This window comes from Oenanthe melanoleuca, chromosome Z, assembly GCF_029582105.1.
Source record: "Oenanthe melanoleuca isolate GR-GAL-2019-014 chromosome Z, OMel1.0, whole genome shotgun sequence".
In the NCBI taxonomy this organism is placed as follows: Eukaryota; Metazoa; Chordata; class Aves; order Passeriformes; family Muscicapidae; genus Oenanthe; species Oenanthe melanoleuca.
This window is the reverse complement of record NC_079362.1, coordinates 19,675,099-19,698,190: the sequence shown is the minus strand read 5'-3', so window position 1 is coordinate 19,698,190 and position 23,092 is coordinate 19,675,099. Positions and strand designations below refer to the sequence as shown.

At 44.5% G+C, this 23,092-nt stretch overlaps 1 protein-coding gene across 4 annotated transcripts in view; it reads left to right on the top strand.

Moving 5' to 3' along the window:
• Nucleotides 1-5,192: 5,192 nt before the first annotated feature.
• The window catches only part of SEMA6A (semaphorin 6A), a 118,128-nt gene continuing 100,228 nt past the window's right edge, over nucleotides 5,193-23,092 (top strand). For 2 of the 4 annotated variants that reach the window (XM_056513396.1, XM_056513393.1), the window contains exon 1: nucleotides 5,193-5,452. The gene's annotated coding sequence lies outside the window, so the exon portion shown is untranslated. Of the gene's footprint in view, nucleotides 5,453-6,915; nucleotides 7,299-23,092 lie in introns of those variants that run through there. The other 2 variants (XM_056513397.1, XM_056513394.1) reach the window with 1 other exon arrangement.

The following is a 23,092-nucleotide window of genomic DNA, read 5'->3' as shown; positions in this document are numbered from 1 at the left end:
ATTCTACTCCACTTTCCCATATTGATCTTACATGCTCTGTTGTTTTCTCTGTTTTTTTAAAGGGGAGCCACTCCCTTCACCATATGGTCCAGCCGCTATCCACAGTTTTCTCTGCTTATTTCACCATCATGTAACACTCTCCTCTTCTGGGAACTAGATGACACAGTGACATGCGAATGTTGCTCACAGCGCAACATGAATTTCTGCTGATTTTTCTGGCACAGTACAGCAGGAGCTGACCAGGGCAGCCTCCTGCATAAAACATCTGCTCTGCAGCCTTGCTTACTTTCCAAAATCCTCCATAGCTGTAAAGACCAACCTGCACAGAACTGGCACAGAGACGCTCTGGGCTCCCTGTAGAGGCAAAACCTTCACTGCTATTTCCAGTGAATATTACAAACTACTTTGCTGAACTTTGAATACTCTGGGTGCTCCTTGTTGAGCACATCCCATGCCAACACACAGTCATCTGAGTATCCACTTGGAAGATGTCTGAAGAAAGTGATTAAGAAAAGCAAATCTACATATGCCCTCCAGCAACCTAAAAATGTGGCATTTCTGGTAAGGTCCTTATTTATAGAAAGAATTTTGCAAGCATTCGACAACCATTAAAAATAATATCTATGGAGGAAACTCATTATTCTTAACCTCATCTCATTTTCCATGTTCAGAAAAAGCAGTAAAATGTCTAGCATTCATACCTATAAACTATGAGCCTGACTCTGCACGAGCTAATTGGACAAAAGACCTATTGCACTCCACACTAGGAGGCTGAGAATTGGACCTTGTTTCCTTTAGTTGCACTAAGTACAACCACAAGCTGATAAAAAAATCTACCCACTTGCAACCACATTTTCAGAATACAACTGAGTTTGATGAATTTCCCTGAAGTGGTTAAAAGAAAGATCTTATTTTTCTCTGTGTAGGAGTAATTACTTTGCCAGGCATTCAATAATCTTGTCTTGACACAAATCATATTTGCAGTTTGATGAGATTTCAGTATTGCTATAAGATTAAAGAAGTCAACACTTATTTTATATTAAGATGTGCCTGCACTCAATATTTTGGGTTTTTTTGTGGTGAAATATATGTCCACAAGTAAAAGCATCTCCTCTGATGCCCAAGCCAGAAAGAGGAAAAAGGAGTACAAGCCCTCCTAAGATCACAGCCTTTAAGTGCCTCGTGGACATCAAAACTATCTCATACCTTCCTTGGGGAAGCTCTGCCATTCGTGTTGTTTCTTGACAATGTAAAACTCTGCTGCATTTTGAGCTTTTGAGAGAGTGGCAACAACAAGCTGACCTCAATCTAACAGTAACTGGAATCAGGGAATGTTGCATATATTGCATGTGTGTGGAATGTTCTGGTAAGGAAGGTAATGAACGGGGATGAGCCCAGCGAGGTTGCCATTGCACACCTGCAGTACCCCAGCTCCTGAAAGCTGTGTCTAAAAGGATGCTGTTCCTACAGTCACACAGCTCTGGGAAGACAGTACAGTAGAAAACAGATATTATACAATGTGGGGCTCAGCACACAAATTAGGATCAAACTTAGTGCATTCCAACTGAAAGAGGCAGCTGCTGCCAGGGAAGGAGATACAAATCCCTTCCCCCATACAGGCCAGGCATCTCACAAACATATTTCACACGTGATTAGGAAGGAGGAGCAGAGGTAACATTTTCATACGAACTGTAGTCAAATCTTTAGTAAAGACCTATTTTGCAGAGGGGTTGGAAGGAGTTGGAGAAGTTCTCTACAGCCTGTGTGAATTGTTCAGATCGGGATTTTAAAATGCACAGCTCCATGGAGACCTCACCAGGAATTCCTGACTGGAAAACCCACCGCACTCTACCGCTGCAGCTGCCAAAAAGCAGGCTGTTAAAAAAAATATGTCTTTTCCCATCAATAACAGTAATAATTCCCTTCCCCAAGCCCATGTGAGTAGCCCACAATTGTTAACTAGTCAAGGTAAAACAAGCAAGGTTGTATCTCTGCTTTCAGAAAATCTGACAGCAGGAAGAATTGAGATTGACATTGAAGTTCCACAAAAATATACTAAAAAACTTGGTGGGAGAGAAAAGATGAGGAGAATAGTTCGTTGGATTGAAAAGTGAGAGGGCAAGGGAACAGGAAGCCAGGTAAAAAAGAGGGTGGGTTTCAAGCCATGAAGACACTTCAGAGTTTGTAGAGAAAACAAGAGGTAATGAAGGACAGAAGCGCGGGGTGTCATTTTGGCCGAGGGCTAAATAAAAAAAGGCTACAGTGCATGATTTAACTGAAGTTAGGTAGAGAAGGCTTGGAAATTAAAGATGGGGGGGGGGGGGGGGAAACGGATGAATGAAAAACAATTTTGGAAAAAACAGAACATAAAACTTCTGGTTACTGATGCCTTAGCTAGTACCGGTATCTTGTAAATAGGATTCTTTTAGTGTTGCTTCTTCTAGAACTTTCATTGTATGAAAATCTGGTCTTTATTTTTCAAAAGCCTAAATATAGGAGGAGAAACTATTCTCTGTCAGAGAGCCTTTTTTGTTTAATGAAGAAACGCAATGGTAAAATAAACCATTCAGTACTGCAGAAACATTTGTGAAGTATCTGAAGCACACAGTAAGGACCAAACCTGTGTCTGCTTCCAGTTCACGCCCACAACAAAGTTGGAGGCAGTTTTGAACACCTCAAAATGTATGCAGTGATTGAACATAATGATCAAATGTCAACCTTAGCTATTGTGAAATGGATATTCCCCACAAATCCTGACTATGTTCAGTCTCTCTTCTCATTTCCTGACAGAGGAAGAAGTACCATGATATGATCAAGGGCCTCTTTGTGGAAATGGGGTTAGGGGTCTTGGCAAATCAAGGTATATTCATCTGGTTTACCCCCCTGACACACACTTGGGTACCCAGAAATTATTTGTACCAGTTGAGTTTCTCTAATTGCTTTCAGATCTAGGAGAAGTTTGTTTCACTAAAATTTATCTGTCTCCAGCAATTACTCTGTTTGGTGCAGAACACACTTCTGTTTTAGATTTTCAGGGAAATAAAGAAAATATATATTCGGTCTTGGTTCTTTTGGTCATAAAATTACCCTAAGTATACACTCAGTTTAAACTGTCAGAAAGGAAAGAAGAAACTTTTTCTTGATACAGATGGATGTTTTCCCTTGTAATCTAACAACCAGAAATTGAATGGATGTGTGGTTAATTTTAGACCCAAATCAAATACAGAACCAAAACCAATGTCTTAGAGTCTTTTATTATCTGAAAACAAAAGACAGAAAAAAGCAGCTGCCATGAACAAGTAATTATTTTAACTTTAATGTCACACTTCGTGACCTGACAGCAATTCTCCTAGTTGCACTCTGTCCTTTCACTTATCTGGTTAGGAAAAAAAAAAAATCATGTTCAAGCAATTGCACATGTAAATGAATCCCCTAGAAACAAGATATCTTCGCGCTGAAACAACTTAGAGGCTCTCCTTGCAGCCTTAACTCCAGTGAGATCTGGAGGGTGGAAATCACTGTTAAAACTCATGAGGAATCGCGTGCCGCCGTCGAAGAAAGGAGCACGCAGATTTCCACCTCGCCGACCAGGAGCTGTTTTGCAGGGTTTACGCTCTGAGAGGTCAGCGGGGCGCGGGAGCCGGGACAGCGGGAACCACGAGGGCGCGCAGGGCCGGACTGAGGGGCCGGGGGCTCGGGCCCGGGCAGGGGCTGAGGGCACCGCGGGGCCCCGGGAGAGCGGCGGAGCCTCCGGCCCCGGGCAGGGGCTGAGGGCACCGCGGGGCCCCGGGAGAGCGGCGGAGCCTCCGGCCGCGGGCAGGGGCTGAGGGCACCGCGGGGCCCCGGGAGAGCGGCGGAGCCTCCGGCCGCGGGCAGGGGCTGAGGGCACCGCAGGGTCCCGGGAGAGCGGCGGAGCCTCCGGCCGCGGGCAGGGGCTGAGGGCACCGCAGGGTCCCGGGAGCGCGGCGGGGGCGGAGCGGGGCCCCTGCGGCGGGCGGGGGAGGAGCGGCGCCCGGCGCAGCCCCCGCACGGCCCCGCGGCCCGGCCCGGCCCGGCCCGGGGGGATTACCGCCGGCGGCAGCCCCGGGGGCCTCGGCGCGGCGACGGGAGAGGGGGATTAATGTATTAGCGCCGCTTGCTCCTGCTCCCGGCTGGGTCGGCTCCGAGACAGGGATTAGCCAGCCGGCGACCACCGGGGCGGGACTGAGACGGTGGGAAGGGAAAAAGGCGACAAGCGGCCGGCCAGCCGCCAGCTGCGGCCCCGTCCCTGCTGCCCCCGGGGGATGCGCCCGAGGGGGCCGGCCCGCCCCGGCCCTGCCGCGGGGCTTCGCTGCCGCCCCGGGCTCCGCAGCAGCTCCGGATCCCGCGGGGAAGCGGCGAGCCCTTCGGGGGGCTGCGGCCGGCTCCCCCGCTCCGCACCGTGCTCCCGCCCCTCGCCGCCTCCCCGCGCACTGCCGGCGCGGAACGACCGCGGTGGCTGGAGGCGGCGACAGCTCCGAGGGGACGGGCGAGTGCCGGGGGCGGCGGGACCCCTCCGCAGACACCTGCTCGGCACCAGCCCCGAGGTGCCGCCGACAGCGAGCCGCGCAAAGACGCGCGGCCGCCCCCCGCCCGCCGGGGTCCCTCACGCCCCGCCCGGCGCCGCCGCGGCTCCGCCCCGGGCCCGCCCCCCGCGCGTGCCCCGCCCGTGCGGCCGGAGGGGCGGGGCGGGGCGGGGCGGGGAGCGGGGCGCGCCCGCCCGTCCGCCCGCCCGCCGCGCTCCAGTCCGGGCTTTGTCTCCGCCTCCGCCGGCGGAGCCGCGTCCCGGGGACAGCGGGCGGGCGGCGCGAGACGGAGCGGCAGCGGCGGGAGAGCGGCGGGACACAGGGACAGACAGGGACAGAGAGACACAGAGAGAGGCGGCGGCCCCCACGTCCTCGCCCCGCACAGTCCAATGCCCGGCAGCTCGAGGCGAGCAGCGACTACGCTTTCCTGCCGTGGCACAGCCAGTGCCTCCAGCCTCGGAGTTTTCCTGAAGCAGCCGTCACACCGGGAGCACTTTTGGTAGAGAAGGGACCAGGAGACCCCGAAATGACTTACCTCCCGAGGCTCGACTGAAGGGGACTTACTGGAGTGGAACCGTAGTGGAATTTGGGTCTGGAGAGGAGTTGCTAACGCTTCTTTTTCCTTTTTTTTTTTTTTTTTTTTTTTTTTTTTTTTTTTTTTTTTTATTCTTCTCTCTGATCATTCCCCTCTTCGCCCATCACTGGAAATGAACAAATTGCGTTTGCAATTCAGAAAGTAGAAATATTAAATATACCATCCCCCGGGAAGCACACATGTAGTAATGACAAAGGATTGCAAAGGAGAGAGTGGCTCCAGTTTCCCAGAGAGATCCCCTAAAATGGATTACTAAATGGGACACTACATCAGCTAGTTGTCCTCTAGCTGCCCAGATACATGCACCGAAAAGGTACAGTACCCCCGTGTCCGTACCCCTGCCTTATGTTTTGGGATTGCTCGGAAGGGAAGGCTCCCGGATCGCCCGGCAGGCTCGGAAGGAGCGAGGGTGGTGTGTGGTTTGAGGCGGGCTGCTGCCTTCTGTCTCGGCATCGTTTGCAGCGCCTAGGGAGGAGGAGAGCCGCCCGCAAGTGCACACTCCGCGCTTGCTGTTGTCACTTTCCCGGCATTTCGTGGCTTGGTCTTTCTTTTCCCTTTTTCATTTGCCCCCCTCTTTTTCTTCTCCCCCTCCTTCTCCCAATTACCTAACACGTTATCCTCCCTCCCCTAGCCCTTGGCACGGCTCGGCTTGCATGCGCCGTGCTGGGGCTGCTCGCCTCCCGTGGCCGAGCCCCGGCTGGCGGGGGTCGCGCCGCCCGGGCACCGTGGGGAGCGGGGAGCCGCGGGACGCCGGGACCGCGCCGAGGCACCGGGCGGGGACCCCGGGGCCTCCGGGCATCCCGAGGGGCTGGGCGGTGGGGTCTTTGTTACGAGAACTATGTGTGCGCTCCGTGTAGAGGCGTAACCCCGCCGTCTCCGCTGTTCCAGGGGTGCACTTGGGTCGCGGCCGATGTATTTATTTATTGGTTTTGTTTGTTTTTGTTTTTGTTTTTTTTTTTTTTTCCCGAGGCTGTCGCTGCTTATTGGGGGAAGTGGCCGGGAATCGAGGCAACTTCTTCCGCGGAGCAGCCCTAGGCGCAGCCGCGGGCTTTGTTCGCGATCGTGGGCTAGGGCCGCGGGCTCGCTCCCCCGCCCGCTCCCCACGGACAGTGGCCGCCTTCCCCCCGCTCTGGCCTCGATGGAGGTGGGCTGCCGGCTGCCCTCCCTCAGCCCCGCCGAGGGTGGCTCTGGGGCAGGGATGCTCCCCGCCCCTCTCTGCCGGGCGCCTCAAGCCTCTTCCCCCGCGGGCCAGTGGCTCTGCCAGCCGCTTCTCCTTGGCAGGGGAGCGCAGGCAGACGGGCTGGGCAGGGCCAGACCCCTCCGTGGTCGCCCGGCGGGCGGGAAGCGGTGCGAGGCAGCGCAACTCTTCTCCCTCCGCCCAGCACTCACCCTGTCACTCCTTCAGCCCCTCTCCGCCCTCGGGCTCCGGGCCAAATGGGAGAAACGGCGAAAAAGAGAAAGTTTTTTTAATGGCGAGTAGCAGGGATGGCTGTCCAGGAGGGGCTGCGGGCTGGCGATGAGCCGCCCCGCAAACGCCCCGGGGCGCGGGGACCGGGAGCGGGGACCAGGAGCGGGGCTCTTTCCCACCGCGAATGCTGAGGTGGGCAGGGATGCTGGGGAGGGGACAGCATGGTGCTGAGGTGAGGAAAAGGATGCTGAGCAGGGGGAACAGGATGATGCTGAGCGGAAGGGATGCCGGGCAGGGGAGGGATTTCACCCCGCACGCACACACCCTGTCCCCTGATCTGCACGGTACGGAAGGCTCCCGGCTGAGGGCAGGGTGCCTCAGGAGGCTGTGCCTCTGTCTGCGGTGCGCTGGCGACACGGTGCCGGGGCACGGAGGGCGGCGGGGGCTCGGGCAGCCCCTGGGGCGGCCGAGGGTCAGCACCGCCCCTCGCTCCGCGGCCAGCGGCGGCCGTGAAAAGTTTGGGTCTCCGTCACGCGTGAAGAAAGTACCTGCTTCTTGCGAGGGCTCGGCCGTCCCACCGCCCCTTTCTTCGTGCCTGGCTGCCTGGCAGTCCGCGGGAGGTGTTCCCGGGGCTGGACCGGACGGCGTGCGGGGAAGCGGGGCTGAGGCTGGGGCTGCAGCCCGGTCACTCGAGGCGGAGATGCCCTTCTGCCCGTCGCCACCGCCTCTGTCCTGCCTGGCTCATCCCGGGGTGAGTCGCAAGGCAGTAACTGCTGGCTTTCCCTTAGGCAAATGGCTCTGTCTTCTTCTAGCCTTGGCCTCTTGTTCAGGGGATAATTTGTTCTCCTGTTCCTCTCCCGAGCTAATTGCTGCTTTTGAAGTTTGTAAACATGCACGTTTGTGCCAGCGTCTGTGCAGCACGGACGTTTAGCTGCTGCAGAAAATTATTTCACTGATAGAACAGCAAAATATTAAGGCTTTAGTTAGCTCTGTGATAAGCTGTAAAATATACCACTAATTCCTGACGCTGCAAGCAAGGTGAATGTTTCATTTTCTAAAGGCGCACACTCAGCATGCAGGTGCTGTAAATAACGAAGTGTTAAGTGTCCACAACCATTTTCTGCCATCGGGCTGCACGAAGTGGCTTATTATTTGACGTAGATTCTTCTAACTTGTTTTTTACCATCCAGCAGCGATATAATTACTAACTTGACCTCAAAGATAGCAACTAAAGGTGTGATTTTCCCCACTGTCTCTGCAAAAATCAATTCAGTGACTGCTTTTAGTGTGCATTCATTTAAGTGTCATCCAGTAAACCATTCTCATCCAAGTAATCTTTACTTGGTGATTAAATCCTTTGACATCGGTATGACAAAGTCCAGTGCAATCAGGCTCTTTTGATTCGAAATTCAAGTCTCAAAATTCATTGAAATTTTGCAGCTTTCTCTCATGGCAAGATTTATGCAGCTGTTATCATGTTAAGGGTTTCCTTTGCCATTTTTTTCAGATTAGAAACACAAAATAATCTTTCTATGGTTAGCTTTTTTTTTTTTTTTTTTTTTTTTTAATGAGACTGTTCTAGTGTGATAAAATTCAGGTCTGCTCCAACGAATCTCTTTCTTCATGGAATATGGAATTAACTTGAACATGTTTGAGAGCAAGTATGTGATTCAGTAGGATCGGGAAGGTTTGCCACTATTAAAGTACAGTTGCCAAGGTGTTTCACTGCTGTCTAGGGTATTCTTTTATCTGATAGGAGCCTGGTTTTAATATGGCAGCTTCCCACAAGTTACAAGACAGAGAGAACTAACTCTCTTTAAAGCCAAAGAATTTCATATGCATAAAAAAGTTGATTTCCATTCTCCACCACTCTTCACTGGAGAAAATCTCTGGCATTCATGGAAGCTTAGTTCACGAGCAGCCTTCCCAGATGAGATTTCTGCCTAAATGCCAAACAATATTTAAAATAGTAAGTAATACTCCAGTGTATATTTGCAACATTTGCTTTTCATGTACTAGGCACCAAACACTTGGAGCGCAGGTGAATGCTTTCAGAGACTACAAACTAGGTAGTCACAGATGTGTTCTGTGTGTTCTCAATTAGCCTACTTGAAAACTGTGTATTCTTACTTAATGGCAAAACAACCTTATCAACTGAACTCATCCTACTTGAACCAAAAATAATTGGGCGCTGACATCTATGAGGAGGATGGCTAGTTAACATTTCTAGCTGCTTGAAGATGAAAGTGAGTATTAGCCATAGACCCTTCTTTATGTTTGCAAATAGAAGCTTGCAGTTACCGGTGTTTAAGACTGAAGGAGGAGGTGGATCAGCTAAGAATGAGGAATTGCCTTCATTAAATTTTTGGAAAGAATAAAAAAGAATTAAAAAAACCGAAAAAAAGAAAGAGAAAAAGGGAAGGACAGGGATCAAATTAATGACCTGTGAGAAATCCAGACTAGAATTGTTTGCATTAGAAAGGAAGTAGGTGATTGTGAGCTTGCTTGTGCATGTTTTGTGAAGGGAAGGGGAAATTTGTCATCTTGTTTTGAAGAGCCATACATAAATACACATGAAAGGAGCTCGCATGGTTTACAGCAGGGGAGACATAAAATGTTTTAGGATTAAATTGACCTGAGCTAATACATGTCTCACATTCAGCATGTTTGCAAGAACACATTGTTATACTACTGAAACAAATGTTTTGTGTATAGTACCTGATTCCCATACGCTATAACAGAGTGCAGAAAACAAACAAGCCAGTAAATTCTGGAAAACAACACTGAAATTATATTGGATGCAGCATGTGTTAGAGAAGTTGAACTGTACTAAGCCAGAAGTTTTCACTATCCTAATTTGATACAGATGCTGCAGTATTTGACCTCCTACTCTTCATATATTGATGAAGTAAATCTTAGGCCCTCACCTTTTGCAGTCTCATTCACCCAAGTAAGCTTTTCTGATCCTGGAAAGCCTCGCCTGCCAGAGTAATTTTCTGTGTGTGTGTGTGTGTGTGTGTGTGTGTGTGTGTGTGTATGCCCCAAACTGGAAATACTGTTCTCTGCTGGGAATCAATACTTGCTAAGGACCTGAAGCTGTCCTGTGAGTACATTTGGTCTGGACTGATCCTTAATGTTAAGTCAGATCTAGATCTGTGTGTCATGGAGCAAGTTGCATCCAATAAAATGTCAAGCTTTGCTTGACAGGGCAACAGAAAAATAAGAGTAATAAGCAATGCTTTTTACTGGTGACCCTTTGAGCACTTTATGCTCATAAATTCTGTGTATCAGGATTATTCTTAGGTGGGTGAGACATTTTGGCAGTTAGATAAAGTCGGTAGCACAGAGCCCAACTGCTGATCAACAGCATACAGCAACTATAAACAATATTCTAACGCAGAAGTAAGCATCTGGGGGAGAGCCTGGACCTGAGCTTGACAGATCTCTAAGGGAATATTTTTATTTTTGTTCTGTTGCACCAGTCCCCTGAGTTAGGAATGGCTTTGATGCACGTAGGGTCTCTGGAGGTGGAAGTGGGCTACTCCAATCACATACCTGGCAGAGCAGTATTTTCTTTATGTGCTGTGTTACCCATGGCCATGGAAATAACTGAGTGTTAATGTTTCTGCAGTGTTTAGAGATCTCTAATTATCCATGGTGAAGGCTGCTTTGGTTTTGGGTCTTGATTGCAACATGTCAATATGGCAGCACGTGCCCAGGGCACAGCTTTAGGTTTTAAAGGGAAGAGTGCCACCTACTGTGTTATAATTTTAGATACTGCAGCTCCTGTGTGAGTTCTGGAGTTCCCAAGATTCTCGTTTGCCTGTTTTGCTTTAGCCTCTGAAAGATGTGAGAGGATTCAAAATTAAATGTGGTATGGGAACAGAGGCAGAGAAAAAATAGAAAAGTACAAAATTTGGGTATTCTGGAAGTCTTAGGAGAGGTTAATTGAAAGACAGGCATACATAGAAACATTTGCAGTTTTTGTCATTTCTGATAAAGACTGCTAGCACTGGAAACAGGGAAGGGGCTAAGAGATTTATGCTTCCCAAATAAAATAATCATGTTCTCAGCTTTCATGCACCAGATAAACATAAATGAGGCTGCCAGGTTTATGCCCTTTGAAATTTAATCCTGGCTATAGTTTATTTTTTAAAGAAATAGAATTAATTTTAAAAAACAAAACAAAAAAAACTCAACAAAACATCTTTCAGAAAAGGAAGAAGAAGATGAGAAAAACTCCGGATAAATTTTCCTGTAATTTGCTGCAAAATCTCATGAAGTCTTTCCTAGCATAGAACTGTAGTTATTTATCAGCCCAAAGGAGGGACGTAATATTGTTGAAGTGAATATCGAGTCATTTTTGTATGAAATAAATTTTTCCCCAAGCCCCAGCGTGTTTCTTTAGTGACTGAAATAGAGATGTAAAATAAAGTAGATAAACCAGCTATTAACAGAACTGCCAGTTGCTGTATCTCTAGAGTGAAGACATATGGTAATTCACTACATTCAGTAATGACCTTTCCTTTAAAAATATCGTTAATAATAGGCACTTCTATGTAAAGTATTTATATAACATACTTGAAATTCATGTATCATGGACTACTCCATGCCATTTTTGTTAGTAGCAGGTTTTTAGTTTGTTGTGGTTTTGGTTTGTTTTTTTTTTTTTTTTTTTAGCTACTGAGAAAACTGCTACTGAGGAACTTTCCACAGCAGTACACTTTTGCAATATGCCTGCAGTTCTGAAGTTGGAGAGTTTCTGGCAGCTGGTGCACAGCATTGCTGCACCTCTGTGACAGGGCCCTGTCCTCAGGATGGAAAGCCTTTGGCATCATCTCCCTCATCCTTCCCAGGCAGAGCTGTGCCTTGACTGCAGCATTACACCCTTTCCATGAAGCAGGCACAAACAAAAAAGCATTCCTATGTTTTTATGATCTCTGTAGCCAGCTGCCTTTAGTGAAAACTTAATGCTTATAAAAGTGGAAAGAAATGAACAATATTTTTGTTATGCCCTCTCATCTTCATCTAGTTGGATGAAGACTGCTCCACTAGTACTTTTACTGGTGATAATAGCAGAAGTTTCATTATGTGAGAAAGGTATTCCTAACTGTCATTGATTTTGCAATGACCCTGATAGACTCAGGGACCTTCTAATAATGAAAATGTGTAGAGTATACAATAGATATGGTCGGGCTTTCCAGTTCAGCAGATGAAAAAAATACTCTCCCGTAGGAATTCCCAACACAATGGGAAAAACTGCATCCAACTATATTCCTGACTGCAGCAAATATTATTTCCGCTTTCCTGTCTATAACTGCAGTTTCACTCAGATGTTCTATATATTGAGTGTTCTTCATATGGCCTTTATATTTGCGTAGAAAATTTTGTATGTTGCTTCTTTCACCGTTGTTCATGAGCATTTATCCATTACTTGCTCTTGAGGCAGCCATTCATTGAAATGTTAATGAGATTTTGAACAGTATATAGTTCCATAGGGGTTTTTTGTTTAGGTTTTTCTGTGGGTTTTTCTCTTTTTCCTGCAGAAAAAAACGTGGTTTTGTTGATGCCTTTCAAAATCTACTTTTTATTGGTAGATTGAGATGGATTCTATGCTAATTCCTCCTGCATTCCTGAATTATGGCCTAGCAAGGCACTGTCGCTGGGATCTTCATCTATTAATCATGGAAGCTGCTTTCTTATTCAGTTGCCATAGTTTCAGTGCCTCAGATAGTGTTGGGGTGCCTTGGGAAAGGCTTGCGATACATTCGGACTTGCAAGCCTTGCAGTTATTTTGGCAGTAGAAGAGCTCTGAAGGATCAGAGAGCAGCATCCAACATTATTCAGAGTTGGATTAAAAGCGGAAACTTCTGGATATGTCTCTCTGGACCTTGTTATGTGAATGTCCAGCTGATATTTACTCCCAAGATTTGCTTTTTGTTTTGTCTTGCTGGTAAAATCGTACACTTCAGAGACTAATGGCTACCTTTATCCGTTGCAAGAACAAAAAGCTTTTCATTAGTTTTTCTGATAAATGGCTGAGTAAATTAGGGCATTTAGAGTTTCCTAAGCAATCCAGGTAATTTGTTTTACATTCCCTTTTAACCTAGCTACATACAGTATGATACCACGTTTGAGACTGACTTAATGTTTATTGCTACCTTAAATTTAATAAGACAATAAGAACCTTTTTGTTAGCTGCAGAGCAGCTTGAATTACCAAGTAGAAAAGAGGAAATTAACTTTTTTCAGAGAACTTAAGCTCTTTCAGCGCTCTGTTGGCACTGGCAGTATTTTTTCAATGGTGTTTCAATATTTGTTCATAAACTCAGCATTAAAACATACATACTTTCAGAAATGTAGAGCTATGAGATGTTAGAAATAGCTTTTTTGATGAATGAGAGAAACAATAAAGTAGTAAATAGTAATAAAAAGTAGTAGTCTAGCAGGAAAGTAGCTGAAAGACTGATTTGTCAATGTAGTGCTCATTATCAATTGATTTGTCTGTTATGCATAATATAAGATGATACAAAAACATACTTCAGTAAGCAAATAATAGTTTCCTTTTTCTTCATCACTTTTCTTCATGACTTTTGTGTGATCAGCAGTAAGCCAAATGCTTAACCAGATATTTGAATCCCAGTTCTTCTGCATTTTAGAGTGTCTCCAGAATGATGTGATATCCCTCCACTCCTATTGAAGCAATTTGAGTCTAGCACAGAGAAACTTGCTAAGTATCTTCTGTCTACAGCAACAACAACAAAAAGCCAGTCTTGACTATTCAAATCAGTCAAAGTATAATGTTAAAAAAATATACAGTTGAGATGAAAGATTTCAGGATAATTGGAATTAATCAGGAAAATAGCTACTTCTTTGCTTTCATGTGGTTAGTTTGCACTCAAAGATTAGTTTTAAAGCTTCAACTTGAGACTTTACTACGCAATCTTGTCAATTTTTCAAGCGATATCAACAAGCAGATTGAGAATGTGTGCCTGTTATATGTAATTCTCAGGAGCCCTATGAATTGATGAAATTAAGTCCAAAAATTTTACACAAATTTTGTAGTTTCATTTATTGGTAAATTCACACAAAATCTGTATTCGTAATTTTATACTTTCAACATAATATGGAATTTTCTGGTTTATTATCTTAAGGATTTGTATTGTATAAACATATTTTGCATAAAATTAGTCCCAGGCTTTTTCCTGGTAAACTCAGAATGCGCATGTCTCTATATTATTGTTATTCATGACAGAATAACATGCCTCCATCGTTTTATATTTCCCTTTGGAAGGAAGCTAGTGATTAAGTAAGAAAATTGTAACGGTGAGGAAATATCTTGGGTCAAAAGCTGTAGATTTACAAATTCTGTTGTGGGTTTTTTACTCAGAATTTATTATATTCCATTGAGTTTCAGGTTAGGTATAGGATCCCCCTACATAGAAATTATTTTAAACAGTCCTGTAAGGAGCATTTTTACCTTCTTTAACACTGGTGGGGTTTTGAGGGGTTTATTTGTTTGTTTGTTTGTTTTTTGGGTTGGGTTTTTTTTTTTGTTTTTTGTTTGTTTTTTGTTCGCTATTTATTTTTTGCCTCCAAGAAACAGAGAAGTGAGTAGTAAGTCAATAGAGTCAATCTGGTTCCTGATGGAGGATAAAAATGTATTTCTACTCAGCGCCCATCAACAAGCCCTTAGGCCATTTAGACCTCAGTATAAAACTGCAGAATTACTTAAGTTGGAAAGGTCCTTGAAGATCAGGGAGTCCAGCCCTTAATCTAACACTGCTGAGTCTACCACTAAGCCATGCACCAAAAGCCTACGTTTACACATCTTTTATATATCTCTATGTATCTTTTAAACACCTGAGTTGGTGACTCAGCCGCTTGACTAGGAATATTTTCCTTTCAGTTTACTTATGGTTGATAATAAAGGTTCTTCTGCATCCCCAAACAGCTGAATTATAATAATTTATCAAGAAAAGAAAACAATAATTTCTGTGAAGGTAATTGTTGTGCTTGTATCTTTTAAGTGATGTCACAGCATTTGCTTTGCAAATCTTGCTCAATAGCATCTCGCTTCCTGCACGTTCCTGGAAGGTTGGTGCTTGTCTTGGGCTGTGTGAGCACACTGGAGAGCAGGACTGTGCCCTGTTGAGCCTGCAGCTGGTCAGCAGGAGCAGCAGAGCACACCCATCCCACCGCTCTGGAGCGGGCGGATGGGGAGGAGTGACTGGAGGGCAGCTGGAGCCCTGGCCTGCATGCCTGGGTTACTGTGGGAATCCTGTCCCAAAACACCACGGCAAGGAAAAGGACGGGATGACACGCCTTTTCCGACAGATGCTCCACACTCGGGGCACAGCCTGCTGTCTGCTGCCTGGTGGCAGAGTCCCACAAGATTATCTTTCTTGAGTGGCACTTCACACCCTGAGCATGGCCAAATGCAGCCCCGTGTTTGAGTCAAAAGTGCCTGTTTTATTATATGGAGGGGATTAGAGGCTGTTCAACTGCAATCTTGAACTTCAGGTCACAGTCTTTATATTACTGGCTTTTCATCAGAGCTCCCTAATGAGAGAAGGGCATCATGCATTAAAATCAACTTTTGAATTCAATTTTCTGTAAGAACAGAACTTGGTACTATGTGTATAAACTTCTAATGGTGTTCAACCCATTCCACTTCTGAATAATTTGTACTCATTAATTACAAATGTACAGCTTTTGCAATTACAACTTACTGATCCAAACCATATTAAATCAGAAATGATCGCAGTTAAATTGATTTTTTAAAAGTTGCTGTACTCTGTTACATGAGGATGATTACATAACATCTTATAAGAACTGCGTCCCAGCAGTAGAACTTTGTTTTCTAGAAATACGTTGTACAGAATTTTTGTTTTGGGGTTTTGTTTGGTTGGGTTTTTTGTTTGTTTTTGGGAAGACATTAAGGTGGAGAGTTATACCAGGTTTTATGAAGTAAGAAGGCAGGCTTTAAAGTAGTGATGCTTTAGAATGCATTTTTTCTTTTTCACCCAGCAAAATTATTCTTAATTTGAAATAGGAATTAGTTTTTCTTGAGAAAAAAACTAAGAACTAAATCCTTAAAGTTCTGCTCTGGGAAAAGGAAAGATTTTTGCATGAGCTACTACACTTTTTCATTATTATCTGCAAGGTGTTTCCTTTTAATTCTGTTGTAGGGAAGTTCATCATGTTCAGAAACTGATTAATTCTATCACGAGATGTGTATATTTCAGGGTGGTGTCGTCTTTTTTGCTTTATCCTGTTCTACGCATAAGACCTAGACATGCTGCCAGAACACTTCCTTTCCCAAGATTAAAAAAAAAAAAGAGAGAGATCCTGTTCTCGTTCAACAACACATGTATTCCAAAAGGCAGATTTAGCTGACATGGGGCTAATGGCCTGAAGGTGTGACATGAAGGCTGGTGACTGGATGATTGTGAGAAAAATGCTGTTTTGATTTGTCAAAACATTATTAAAATTACTACATACATGTGTTAAAGTGTCTATCAGAGAAAAACTTTGAAAATGTAGGGCAGCTTGTGGAATAGAGTAAGTTCTCGGACACGTGAATTCCTTTTCAATGCGCCTTTTACTTTTGTAACTGTATGGTTTTGTTTGTGTTCATCTTTGTCATAATCTCTCTTGTGTAGCTGAAGTTCTGGAGATAACATCATTTGCCAAAAAAACCCAAAAAAACCCCCACCCCACAACCAACCAAAAAAACCAAAGAAATAACACCCAATTCAGGTGTTGTTTATGTGAGGGAGGCAATTCAGCCAGGCCTGATATGTTATGCTGGTGATGTTCTGCGAAGGGGTGAAAAATGTAGACTAAAGCCTGATGATAACTGAAGTGGTCCATAAGAATGCTTCCACTGAATTACTTTCAATAGCAAATCAATTCGTTAAACTTCTTAATTTTTTTTCCATAAATGGTCAGTCATCTCTTTTAGATTGAAGCAGATAAAAGAATTCGTTGTTGTCCCGGTCAAAGAACTTCAAGAAATTTTCAGAACCTGGAACATCTACACAGATGCTTAACCGCTGCATTTTTAGAAGGACTATTCCTCACCTCCTCCTTTGTGCCAGGTTCCAAATACCCACCTATCTATTCAAACAAGTGTCCTTTCTTTACATGGACATGTCATCAGAACCAATTACATTGCTTGTGTGTATAAATGGAGAGGAGCTGTGTGGAGACAAGAAAATACAGGTTAGCAGGATCTAATTTTTGATCTGTTAGCATGAAAGAGAAAATTGAGGGCACAGTTTTGCTTCGGATTGCATCTCCATGTTTGTTTTACTAGGCATGGTGTTTGTCTGGAAGAGCTAACCTCTGACTTGTTCACATTGGACATAAACCTTGGTGGCTTCATTAGGAGTTATTAATGTCTGATTTTTTTTATTTTCTTTTTTATTAGGATCTTATTAAGTTGCAAGCTCAAAATACCAACAATAGTAAATACAAATATCAAAACAACCAGGAAGGCACGGAATTGCAATGTATCTGTAAATTGGATTTTTAGCTTCAAAGATCCAAGCACTGGAAGTGTTTTTAACATAAACCAGCAGTGAAGGTGTTAGTAGGGGGGCTGGTGTGCTACTTCGCTGCTGCGCTGCCTACTTCTAGACAGTCGTCGTATGACAGCCTGCTCCAACAACTACCCACATTTAAATAGCAGCGTTGTGTAAGAATGAACACAACACATTTTCCGAAATACACTTATGGTGGGGAGAGCCTTAAATATTCCAGCGGGTGGAATACACTGAGAGAGGATCTGTCTCATGTTCATTAGACTGCGCGTCAAATCTCGGAAGGAGGCGACACAACTTTTCTTCCTGTTACAGGGTGGCTTTGTAAAGCGCTCCAGGTCCGAGGGAAGAAGGGCATTCCCTTTTTGCCACAGTTTCTGGCGCAGGGGCACGGCTGTGGCTGGTGGCGCGATGGAGGAGCGGGAGCGGAGCTCGGCCGCGCTCGCTGGATGCGGGAACGCGTGTGGAATTCCCGGCGCTCGGCGCGGGCTGTCCCTCGCCTGTCGCCTGCCCTCTCGTGTCCGAACAGCTCCGTGCAGCAGCCCGGGAGCGCCGGGATCCGCCGGGATCCGCCGGGATCCGCCGGGATCCGCGGGCACGGACTCCTCAGGCGCTCCGTGCCTCCGCCTCGTGTGTGTAGTCTTGCTGTTTGCAGCGTAAAAAGCAGAATAGTCTTCAGCTTTCTTATACAGAGGCAGGAACATCAGAAAGTGGGTTAGCCAAACTGATGTGCAGCAAAGCTCTAGGAGTGAATCTGAAGCGATGGGTAGAGGCTGAAATGCATATGATTAAAGTGAAACATGCTGCCTACACAGAGAATTGCTAACAAGATTCTTTCACAGCTTTCATGTCTCAGCCCCGCTTTTACAGAAAATAAATTCATGTTTGGTTTCAGTGGGTGTGTCATTTTGCTCAGCCCTACAGGGTAGATAAGACAGTCAAACTACACAAATGCAACCAATTGAACAACAAAATAATACAATTTGCACTGAGTAGAAACAACAGCAGTGCTTATTAGCAAAACAGTGTCCCAGATTAACATTTGCTCGCTCCATCTTGAGCTTATTCTCTCTTAGTGGTTTATTGTTCAATACTTGTAGGGAAGAGAGACTAAAAGCACAGATTAAGTTAAGGCAATTTAGTTGGGGAAGAGAAAGAAGAGAAGAGAAGAGAAGAGAAGAGAAGAGAAGAGAAGAGAAGAGAAGAGAAGAGAAGAGAAGAGAAGAGAAGAGAAGAGAAGAGAAGAGAAGAGAAGAGAAGAGAAGAGAAGAGAAGAGAAGAGAAGAGAAGAGAAGAGAAGAGAAGAGAAGAGAGAAGAGAGATTTCATGTCCTTTGAAAATTTTCTTTTTCTCCTCTTCAAACAGAAGCGTAGATATTGCTGCAAGCCATTTAATAGTTTCTGGCAGTAATTCTACCACATCCCCTTGCTCATATGAAGTATATTTTCTGTAGCTCAAAAGAGTATTTAAATACTCTCTCATGTTTAAAGAGCTTCCAGAATTATCTGAAGTTTTTGCAAGATGCAGAAAAATAGACTGCAGCAGCTGTATGTTGTTACAGTGCTTAGAATAAAAAGTAAAGAAATAGTAATCCAAGTAATTATTTTAAAAGCAGTTTAAAAATCAGCTAGAAATGGACTTGATCCATAAATCAGAGGTAGCTTTAACTTTCAGTTGTCCAGTTAATATTTTTTTATTATTATTTTCTTGAGAAATATTATGCATTTATATAAGAAATTTTACCTCATGTCAGTCCCATGTGAACGCAGGGTTTATTAAAATAATTTCATTTGTGTCTTCTGAGGGACATAACATCTTTCCATCTTCATTTTCTTAACAATAGTCATGGATCCAGGGAGGATAAAAATGTGGATTTGGGAAGGTTTCTTATTTAGACATCCTAGAGTTACTTATGCATTAAGGACTCAAGCCCAGGTGTTCAAGTCTTAACAAAAAGGACAGAGGTTAGCATGTTCTGGGGTTTTGTTTATTTGGTTGGTTGGGTGTTTTTCTACTTCAAAGTGAAATACACATGGAGAAGGTTTTGTGTTTGGACTAATTCTGCTCCCAGTCCTGCTGATCTCTTCAGGTCTGCACAGGCTGAGAAATCAGCAGAAGGACACAGCTGGCTGATCAAGAAGCCTATGGACACATGTGATTGATTTCAGGCCTCTTGTGGCTTTAAACCTGTGTGTTGTGTCCCTCCCCAGATCCATTTTGCTGGGGTAGCTTGGATTTGTGTGTGGGGAAGACCTTTCTGGAAGTGTGGCATGTTTGTACTTGCACCCTGCAATTGCTCTGTTGCCAGATGCTTGCTTCTGACCCGAGTTTACACTTTGGCCACCACTCAACCCATACCTCAAGTCCTGGGTCTGCAAGCTTGCAGGTGTTCTTAGGCAGAGCCTTGAGTAGAAAGCTGCTGCCAAGCAGCCAGCATTGCATGTCAAGGGAAGGCAGTGTTCTCAAATAAAGCCCTTAGTTCCTCAGTCTCATCTGATCAGGTCTCACTTTTTTTTTTAAAATAGCAAGTTTTTCATGTTTCAATGTGTCATGACTAAAATGTCTAGAGAAATTTTACAGATGCAACTCAAATGCATACACAAATAAATCAGATTTGCCAAATGAATCATGAAATCCTCTAGCATTCCCTTCCTGAGCACATCATGAGGATGTTACGCAGGAAACGCATTGATGATACATAGAAATTTATCTGCAACTTAAAGATTTCCTGATTTCTTCACTCACACTTGTTACCTGATGGCAAACCAAACTTGGCAGACCAGGCATCTGTTTCTTTAGATCTCTACTTTGAGCAGACTCATAACTTCAGCTCTGAAAAAGTCAAGTCTGGGAGCCAGGTCCTCTTACTACAAACCACAGAGTCAAGCCATCTGCCTCAAGATCATCTAAATATTCACTGGAATAGATAGCCTGTGAAGCAGAGAGGTTGGAGAGTGGGCTGGATTTGGGGGACAACAAACACAACTGATGAAGAATGTGCTGTAGCACAACTCATCCTTCTGAGAGTGGTGCCCCAGCAGCCCCGGCTCTGTGGGCAACCTGCTGCCAGCACCAGCGTAGGTCTTGCTGATTCAGTCAAGGAAAAGTGCTTTCTGCATCAATGTGGTGAAAACAGCTAGAATGAAACATAAATGCCACTGAGTGACAAGGTGGCTCATAGTAACTAGAGGGACTGATTCTCTTCTAAGAAATAAGTGGGATGGTCTGTAATGTTTTATAGTGCATTTGTGATGGAAACTGTGATCTCCCAAGAGTATACAGAGTATTTCCATCAACATCAACAGGTGCAACTGAGTGAAACAGAGTCAGTGTCTTTGGTCATAGTGTAGACTTACAAAACATCAGGACGCCTTAAAGTCACTGCTGTCATTCCCTGCTTAAAACTATTGCAACTTTATCTTATAGTATGAGATATAAAAAGATGAAACTTGTTTTTGGAATCTACAGGTCTAAATGGAGAAGAAGCTGCCCTTAACTGCAGGAAAAATTCTCACTTTTTATCTTTAACCGAATACATCATACCTAATGCATATTCTCAGCCTTAACTCAGCAGGCAAAAGATTACAAGCTGTGTTGTCCTGCTTAAGGATATATTGGAGGAGAATAAGTAATGGAAAATTTATCTACTTCAATATTTGTGGTGTCTTTGAAGTGCTAATAATATTTGTAAAAATTTATAAGTCAGTTTAACGCCTATTCTGTGAGCTTGCAAGAGAGATTGCAAGCAATGAATAATTTGCAGATTTATTTTTTTCCTCCATAGTGAAACCACTAAGATGGTCTCAACTGAGGTATCACTTTGACTTGACCACTTTTTTTTTTCTTTTTTTTTTTTTTCTTTTGACTGAATCTTCAGTCAAAGTATTTTAATGAGAACATTGTTTCTGACAGATACTTCCAGTGAATTAAGTTAAATTTATGGAGTCTTATCAGTGCTTTTGTTATGTGTAATCTCTCAAAAACATTATCTTTGAAAAAACAACATAAAGCCTAAGTCAACAAGAAACCCCAAAACCTTGAAATTATGAGTGGATCCAGCTGTTGTATTGATCTTGCTAGCTCCCAGCTTCCCCCACTAGTGATGGGACAAACACAGATATGTTTGAGTAACTTTTAAGGAAAAAATGGTTATAGGAGGCAAAGAAAGTAGCTGTAAGGTCAAGTCTAAGAAGTGGAAAATTTCTTGAAAGAGATGGATTAAGGGAATAGGTATATTGTATGATGGATTAAAGGAATAGATATATATGGATTAAGGGAATAGGTATGTAGTCAGACTGTTCAGAGTGATAGCTGAGGAGAGGAGAGGGAGAGGAGAGGGAGAGGAGAGGAGAGGAGAGGAGAGGAGAGGAGAGGAGAGGAGAGGAGAGGAGAGGAGAGGAGAGGAGAGGAGAGGAGAGGAGAGGAGAGGAGAGGAGAGGAGAGGAGAGGAGAGGAGAGGAGAGGAGAGGAGAGGAGAGGAGAGGAGAGGAGAGGAGAGGATGAAAATGCTCTCTGCCTTCTAAAACAGCAGTATGCTGTGGGATGATTCCTTTCTGATGGGCTGTCACTATCTAAAGTGTATAGGAAGCTTGGAATGGAAAAAACAGATGGCACATGGGAGATAAAGTGGCATCATTTATCTCTTTCTGCCTGTTTTCTCTACCCTTCACATAGAATTTGGTAAGTGGGGGAGGAAAAATGTCTGGATGTGATTTTTCTCTGTCTCCACGTTTCTCCTTGCCCTCAGAAATCTCAGGAGACTCCAACTTCTCTCACAAGCTATTGGTAAAGAAGATTTCCATCATTGCTGAGATTGGCTTGGAGAAGTGTTTCTTTATGTGGGGCAAAAAGGTTGACACACAGGAATGCAGAGATAAGAGACATTAAAAACAAGATCAGTAAGCAATGTAGTTGCACTAAGGCTTGGGCAAAGAGATGGAAGGAGGCTTTACAATTTGTGTGTTTCAAGGGAAGTTGCTAATGGGCTGTGTGATCTTCTTGCCAGGCCTGTGGTGAGTTGACATGTTTCAGCCATGAGGAAAGGGCATTGGCATCACCCGTTGCAGCTGGCTGGTCAGCTGCCTGGAACAAGTTCATGGCTTTTGGCCAGTTTCCACTGAACTAGTAAAGCCTCCTTTAAAAAAATCCCCGCACCTGGCACTGTTCAGAAAAATAGTTAGTAGACTTATTGGAGAAGAAAAAGGCCAGTGAACACAGGCATTAAAAGCCCTAAAAGTTAGATTTTTGTATATTACACCTTTTAAAAAAATTAGCAGCATATGTTTTTAAGAAGAGAGGATTTGTGGGTGGGGAAGGGAAAGAGAGAAGCTGGTGATTCTGGAAGCAGGCAGCCTTCAGGTCTCTGCTGGATCTAAAATTCTTGCCAAGATGAGCAGGACTTGTCTTTGTGCAGACAACCAGTACAGGGCTGATCTTTGCAGTGCAAGGCTGATGCAAGGATCATCATTTTAAGAAGTGACTGTGACACTGTGGCTGTGACTGCAGATGTGCCAGGAGCCATGTGAAGTTCAAAGCCCCTTTTCCAGCTCCAGACCTGGATGCCTACAGAGGGGAAACCTGCTGGGCAGGCCGCTCCAGAGTGAGCCAGGAGTGTGTTATGCTGGCAGGGTAGTACCAGGAGGCAGGGCAGGATGTGTAGTGACTCTGCCTGTGTCGTGACGAACGTGAGCAATCTGGTGTTTGTCACAGGTCTTAAAACTAAAACTGAGCATAAATAAAGAACCCTACCGCAAGTGAGCAGGATTTTCATGGTGGTTTCCAGGAATGAAATCAAACCTAAACTACAAGGGAAATATTCTCTGCCATAGTCAAAGTTTGTGTACAGAATGTTTCAAATAAATGCTCTGTAAAAATGATTTAATTCTGCTGTGATTATGAACTTGCACAAACATGCTGTTTCACATTACTCTCTTAAATAAATTTGATTAGTAACAGCTGTGACTACATAAGTCCCCCAAATTTTATTTTCTCAATAGAAA